Raw genomic sequence first — 7474 nt, 5'->3', positions numbered from 1 at the left:
GACACTCTCAAAAACATTGAATATATATATATATATATATATATATATATATATATATATATATATATATATATATATATATATATATATATATATATATATATATATATATATATATATATATATATATATATATATATATATATATATATATGGGGAAGTGGAACAGAATTCTTCCTCCGTAAGTCATGCGTGTTGTAAGAGGCGACTAAAATGCCGGGAGCAAGGGGCTAGTAACCCCTTCTACTGTATAAATTACTGAATTTAAAAAGAGAAACTTTTGTTTTACTTTTTGGGCCACCCCGCCTCGGTGGGATACGGCCTGTTTGTTGAAAGAAAGAAGAAGAATATATTTGAGAAATATATTTACATTTAACTCACCTGGATGGGTGAGATGGGAACGAACTTCACTAATTACAACCTGTAGGTCTTTTTTTTAGCACTGCACTGTTATTGTAGCATAGAAATATAGAAAAAATCTAATTATCAAATGTGTTGCATTGACATTCCAGTTTAAGGAAGTAGAACCATAACCACTCTGGCATTAATAGACATTTTTTTTTTGCATGCCTAGGCTGTCAGTGAGTTTTCACTGCGAGAATTCAATATGTGGTATAATTTCGTCAGCATTTGTACACCGGTAAGTAGCGTTTTCAAGCATTAATCATTAATTCTCAAGAATGTCTCCAGCTTCCTGAATGTCTCCAGCTTCATGAATGTCTCCAGCTTCATGAACGTCTCCAGCTTCCTGAATGTCTCCAGCTTCCTGAATGTCTCCAGCTTCATGAATGTCTCCAGCTTCATGAATGTCTCCAGCTCCCTGAACGTCTCCAGCTTCCTGAATGTCTCCAGCTCCCTGAACGTCTCCAGCTTCCTGAACGTCTCCAGCTTCCTGAATGTTTCCAGCTTCCTGAATGTCTCCAGCTTCCTGAACGTCTCCAGCTTCCTTAACGTCTCCAGCTTCCTGAACGTCTCCAGCTTCCTGAACGTCTCCAGCTTCCTGAACGTCTCCGGCTTCCTGAACGTCTCCAGCTTCCTGAATGTCTCCAGCTTCCTGAATGTCTCCAACTTACTGAACGTCTCCAGCTTCCTGAATGTCTCCAGCTTCCTGAATGTCTCCAGCTTCCTGAACGTCTCCAGAACGTCTCCAGCTTCCTGAACGTCTCCAGCTTCCTGAATGTCTCCAGATTCCTCAATGTCAATGTCTCCAGCTTACCTGAACGTGTTTCCAGCTTCATGAACATCTCCAGATCCAGCTTCCTGAACGTCTCCAGCTTCCTGAATGTCTCCAGATTCCTCAATGTCTCCAGCTTCCTCAATGTCTCCAGCTTACTGAATGTCTAGAGCTTACTGAATGTCTCCAGCTTACTGAATGTTTCCAGCTTCATGAACATCTCCAGATTCCTGAACGTCTCCAGCTTCCTGAATGTCTCCAGCTTCCTGAACGTCTCCAGCTTCCTGAATGTCTCCAGCTTCCTGAATGTCTCCAGCTTACTGAATGTCTCCAGCTTCATGAACGTCTCCAGCTTCCTGAACGTCTCCAGCTTCCTGAATGTCTCCAGCTTCCTGAACGTCTCCAGCTTCCTGAATGTCTCCAACTTCCTGAATGTCTCCAGCTTCCTGAATGTCTCCAGCTTCCTGAACGTCTCCAGCTTCCTGAATGTCTCCAGCTTCCTGAATGTCTCCAGCTTCCTGAATGTCTCCAGCTTCCTGAATGTCTCCAGCTTCCTGACCGACTCCAGCTTCCTGAACGTCTCCAGCTTCATGAACGTCTCCAGCTTCCTGAATGTCTCCAGCTTCCTGAATGTCTCCAGCTCAATGAACGTCTCCAGCTTCCTGAATGTCTCCAGCTTCCTGAACGTCTCCAGCTTCCTGAACGTCTCCAGCTTCCTGAACGTCTCCAGCTTCCTGAATGTCTCCAGCTTCCTGAATGTCTCCAGCTTCCTGAACGTCTCCAGCTTCCTGAATGTCTTCAGCTTCATGAATGTCTCAAGCTTCCTGAACGTCTCCAGCTTCATGAACGTCTCCAGCTTCCTGAATGTCTCCAGCTTCCTGAATGTCTCCAGCTTCCTGAACGTCTCCAGCTTTCTGAATGTCTCCAGCTTCATGTCTCCAGCTTCCTGAATGTCTCCAGCTTCCTGAACGTCTCCAGCTTCCTGAATCTCTCCAGCTTCCTGAATGTCTCCAGCTTCCTGAATGTCTCCAGCTTCCTGAATCTCTCCAGCTTCCTGAATGTCTCCAGCTTCCTGAATGTCTCCAGCTTCCTGAATGTCTCCAGCTTCCTGAACGTCTCCAGCTTCCTGAATGTCTCCAGCTTCCTGAATGTCTCCAGCTTCCTGAACGTCTCCAGCTTCCTGAATGTCTCCAGCTTCCTGAACGTCTCCAGCTTCCTGAATGTCTCCGGCTTCCTGAATGTCTCCAGCTTCCTGAATGTCTCCAGCTTCCTGAATGTCTCCAGCTTCCTGAACGTCTCCAGCTTCCTGAACGTCTCCAGCTTCCTGAATGTCTCCAGCTTCCTGAATGTCTCCAGCTTCCTGAATGTCTCCAGCTCCCAGAACGTCTCCAGCTTCCTGAATGTCTCCAGCTTCCTGAACGTCTCCAGCTTCCTGAATGTCTCCAGCTTCCTGAACGTCTCCAGCTTCCTGAATGTCTCCAGCTTCCTGAATGTCTCCAGCTTCCTGAATCTCTCCAGCTTCCTGAATGTCTCCAGCTTCCTGAATGTCTCCAGCTTCCTGAACGTCTCCAGCTTCCTGAATGTCTCCAGCTTCCTGATTGTTGTAATGGTGCATCCGTGGTTTTAATGGTGCATCCGGGCTTGTAATGCATCCAGGCTTGTAATGGTGCATCCGGGCTTGTAATGATGCATCCGGGCTTGTAATGGTGCGTCCGGGCTTGTAATGGTGCATCTGGGCTTGTGATGATGCGTCCGGGCTTGTAATGGCGCATCCTGGCTTGTAATGGTGCAGCCGGGCTTGTAATGCTGCATCCGGGCTTGTAATGATGCATCAGGGCTTGTAGTGGTGCATCTGAGCTTGTAATGATGCATGCGGGCTTGTAATGGCGCATCCGCGCTTGTAATGGTGCATCCGAGCTTGTAATGGTGCATGCGAGCTTGTAATGGAGTATCCGGGCTTGTAATGGTACATCCGGGCTTGTAATGATGCATCCGAGCTTGTAATGGTGCATCCGAGCTTGTAATGGTGCATCCGAGCTTGTAATGATGCATCTGAGCTTGTAATGATGCATCCAGGCTTGTAATGATGCATCCGAGCTTGTAATGATGCATCCTAGCTTGTAATGGTGCATGCGGGCTTGTAATGATGCATCCGGGCTTGTAATGATGCTTCCGGACTTGTAATGGTGCATCCGGGCTTGTAATGATGCATCCGGGCTTATAATAGTGCATCTGGGCTTGTAATGGTGCATCCGAGCTTGTAATGATGCATCCGAGCTTGTAATGATGCATCCGAGCTTGTAATGATGCATCCGAGCTTGTAATGGTGCATCCGGGCTTGTAATGGTGCATCCGGGCTTGTAATGGTGTATGCAAGTTTGTAATGGTGCACCCGAGCTTGTAATGATGCATCCGAGCTTGTAATGATGCATCCGAGCTTGTAATCGTGCATTCGGGTTTGTAATGATGCATCCGCGCTTGTAATGATGCATCCGCGCTTGTAATGATGCATCCGGGCTTGTAATGATGCATCCGGGCTTGTAATGATGCATCCGGGCTTGTAATGGTGCATCCGGGCTTGTAAAGATGCATCCCAGCTTGTAATGGTGCATCCGGGCTTGTAATAGTGCATCATGGCTTGTAATGATGCATCCGGGCTTGTAATGGTGCATCCGAGTCTGTAATGGTGCATCCGAGTCTGTAATGGTGCATGCGAGCTTGTAATGATGCATCCGAGCTTGTAATGATGCATCCGGGCTTGTAATGATGCATCCGAGCTTGTAATGATGCATCCGAGCTTGTAATGCTGCATCCGGGCTTGTAATGGTGCATGCGGGCTTGTAATGATGCATCCGGGCTTGTAATGATGCATCCGGGGTTGTAATGGTGCATCCGAGCTTGTAATTATGCATCCGAGCTTGAAATGGTGCATCCGGGCTTGTAATGGGGCATCCGGGCTTGTAATGGTGCATCCGGGCTTGTAGTGGTGTATCCGAGTTTGTAATGGTGCATCCGAGCTTGTAATGGTGCATCCGAGCTTGTAATGATGCATCCGGGCTTGTAATGATGCATCCGATCTTGTAATGGTGCATCCGAGCTTGTAATGGTGCATCCGAGCTTGTAATGATGCATCTGAGCTTGTAATATGTGCATCCGGGCTTGTAATGGTGCATTCGAGCGTGTAATGGTGCATCCGGGCTTGTAATGGTGCATCCGATCTTGTAATGGTGCATCCGGGCTTGTAGTGGTGCATCCGGGCTTGTAATGGTGCCTCCGGGCTTGTAATGGTGCATCGGAGCTTGTAATGATGCATTCGGGCTTGTAATGGTGCATCCGGGCTTGTAATGATGCATCCGAGCTTGTAATGGTGCATGCGAGCTTGTAATGGTTTATCCGGGCTTGTAATGGTGCGTCCGGGCTTGTAATAATGCATCCGAGCTTGTAATGGTGCATCCGAGCTTGCAATGGTGCATCCGAGCTTGTAATGGTGCATCCGAGCTTGTAATGCTGCATCCGGGATTGTAATGATGCATCAGAGCTTGTAATGGTGCATCCGGGCTTGTAATGATGCATCCGGGCTTGTAATGGTGCAACCGGGCTTGTAGTGATGCATCCGGGCTTGTAATGGTGCATCCGGGCTTGTAATGGTGCATCCGGGCTTGTAGTGATGCATCCGGGCTTGTAATGATGCGTCCGGACTTGTAATGGTGCATCCGAGTGTGTAATGGTGCATCCGAACGTGTAATGGCTTGTTGATCAGCATGGCTTGCTGAGCCACGTGGCTTGCTGATCCATGTGGCTTGCTGATCCACGTGGCTTGCTGATCCACGTGGCTTGTTGATCCACATGGCTTGTTGGTCCACGTGGCTTGTTGATCCATGTGGCTTCGATTGGCTTCGGGCACTCGGATGCACAGCTCTGGCAATGAATTCACATGAAAAACAGCAGAAACACCGCAGAGGGAGTGAGTAGTGATGAGTGGTGGTAGATGGGTGAGTGTGAGTAGGGCGAGTATGGGCGAGGCGAGGAAACGGCCACTTTCTCCTCTTCTCCTCTCCCACCCACAATCACAGGGAAACACATTGGACGCAGAAATCACCACAGAACTCACCTCTGGCTTGCTAAAATAGCTGTGCTGAGCTGAACAACAGCAGAACATACAAGTGACACTGGACACGTGGCATGAGAAACATTGTGGGATGCTGTAGCGTGGGGTCACTGGGATGCCACTTACAATTCTCGAAGAAATTCGGCAAATTTCAGCTAGATCCTGCTTGTACCTGTGTCTGGATGCTCAAACGTACAGCCACGACATCAGGATAACTCGTTGAGAGACGGATGCTTCTTGTATAGGGTGATGAAGTGAAGATGACTTCATCCCTCTTCCTCTCCCAGGGCAAACGCAACTGCTACAACCACCACTGCTACCAAAGTTTAATGAGTTTATTTGGTGCGATGAAAGCGGGTGTGTGAATGATACACGTCTTCCTGAGGCTTCTTTGTTTATTGAAAAGTCGTGGTATGTACACAGGCTTGTGTGTTGTGCCCATGGCCCAGGAGGGCCATCCCGCGAGAGGAGAACTAGTAGGCCTTGTGTCTTGCTGCATGGCCGCTGTGTGAGTGAGCGTGTGTGGGCCCAACATCCCACAGACTTGGGCAGGCCCAGAGGGCATCACTTTAGTGGCGCAAAATATGAACTAAGCTGGCAGACAGCATAGGCTGTCTCCTGTACTGTCGTGCAGACAGTACAGGCTGTCTACATACACCATTCACCATAGCTTCAGTCTCCTACACCACTTCACAAGAGCTTAAGCCTCTTACACCACCTCACCAGAGCTTCAGTCTCCTACACCACTTCACCGGAGCTTCAGCCACCTACACCACTTCACCAGAGCTTCAGTCTCCTACACCACTTCACCAGAGCTTCAGGGGGCGACATGGCAATTAATTGTTGCTTTTTTGTTTACCATCCGATTTCCTTCAGTTTTGGTGCACAAGACAAAGTATTTTCTCTAGTTACTGTAAACATTTATCAATAAGATACCTTAAACAACAACTGAGAAAAGACTGAGAAAGGACTGATTTACTGAAAATGCCCTTTGGCTTAATCATGTACTAGCCTCGTGTCAGGACCTGGGGTTGATAATCTCTACTGATAAAACAAAGATACTCGACAGAGAGGCACAGTTCGTCAGATCCAATTGCATGATGGGTCTCTTCTAGAATATGTAAGCTGATACAGGTATCTAGGCTTTGAGGTTCCACTACTTAGAGCTGTTGTAACAAGACTTTGTCGCCAATACAAAGAACGACTAAGAGCACTTAGAGTTGTGGCAGGGCTTCACCCCAGGTATGGTGCTAATGTTAAAATTGTGAAAATGATGTATCTTGCTTATATTAGATCATTGGTTGATTATGCTGCGCCACTACTTGCTCTTGTGTCTGACTGGAAGCTTGGAGGGCTGGAAAAACTGCAGAACGAAGCAATGAGGATCATCCTAGGATGCCCTCGTACTGCCAAAATTTTAAATATGCAAAAAGAACTTGATATTCCAAGCATCAGAGATCGTGTTACTGAAAGAAATATCCTAATTGGGGTTAATATGCTCAGGCAAGCTCATTCAAACCCCTGCACAGAAGCCCTCCAAACTCCTCCAGATGGATCGAAAAGACTGCAACCGACCTCCGCATGAATCAGATACATGATCTATGTCAAGTAAGGCAACAGCAGCACTTCTCCGCTCCATGGAATATTACCCCATTCCAAACTACCATTCCTCCATTTCCCCCCAAACTACTTCTTAAATCACAACCAAAACTTCGCCTTGAAGCCAAAAATGAGGCCTTAAGCTGTATTGATAACTTAGTCACAGCACACACTCTCGCAAATTATTTACGTTGATGGTTCTGTTCACCAATCCACTGGTGCAGCTGGTAGTGCTGCTGTTGTCGTACAGAGTGATGGAGCACGCATCAATAATTGGGCCTCTACCCTTCAGACAGAACTGTTTGCCATACTCCTTGCACTGAAATGCATCTATGTATCAAAGATTGACAGTTTAATTGTAACTGATTCTCTGTCATCCATAAATGCTCTCAACTCATTAAGCATAAATTGTGGCATGCTTGTGTCAGAAGCCATACACAGGTATGGTAGGATTGTGGACAGTGGAGTCAGAGTGCACATGCTGTGGATTCCATCTCACATTGGTCTTCAGATGCATGATAGAACTGATAAATTGGCTAAGCTGTATGCTTTCAAAGAGGGAGTAGATTACAATCTTGGCTTGTCAGGTAGTA

The sequence above is a fragment of the Cherax quadricarinatus genome, unplaced genomic scaffold, assembly GCF_038502225.1.
Source record: "Cherax quadricarinatus isolate ZL_2023a unplaced genomic scaffold, ASM3850222v1 Contig2397, whole genome shotgun sequence".
Lineage (NCBI taxonomy): Eukaryota > Metazoa > Arthropoda > Malacostraca > Decapoda > Parastacidae > Cherax > Cherax quadricarinatus.
Note: the sequence above shows the minus strand (reverse complement) of the source record.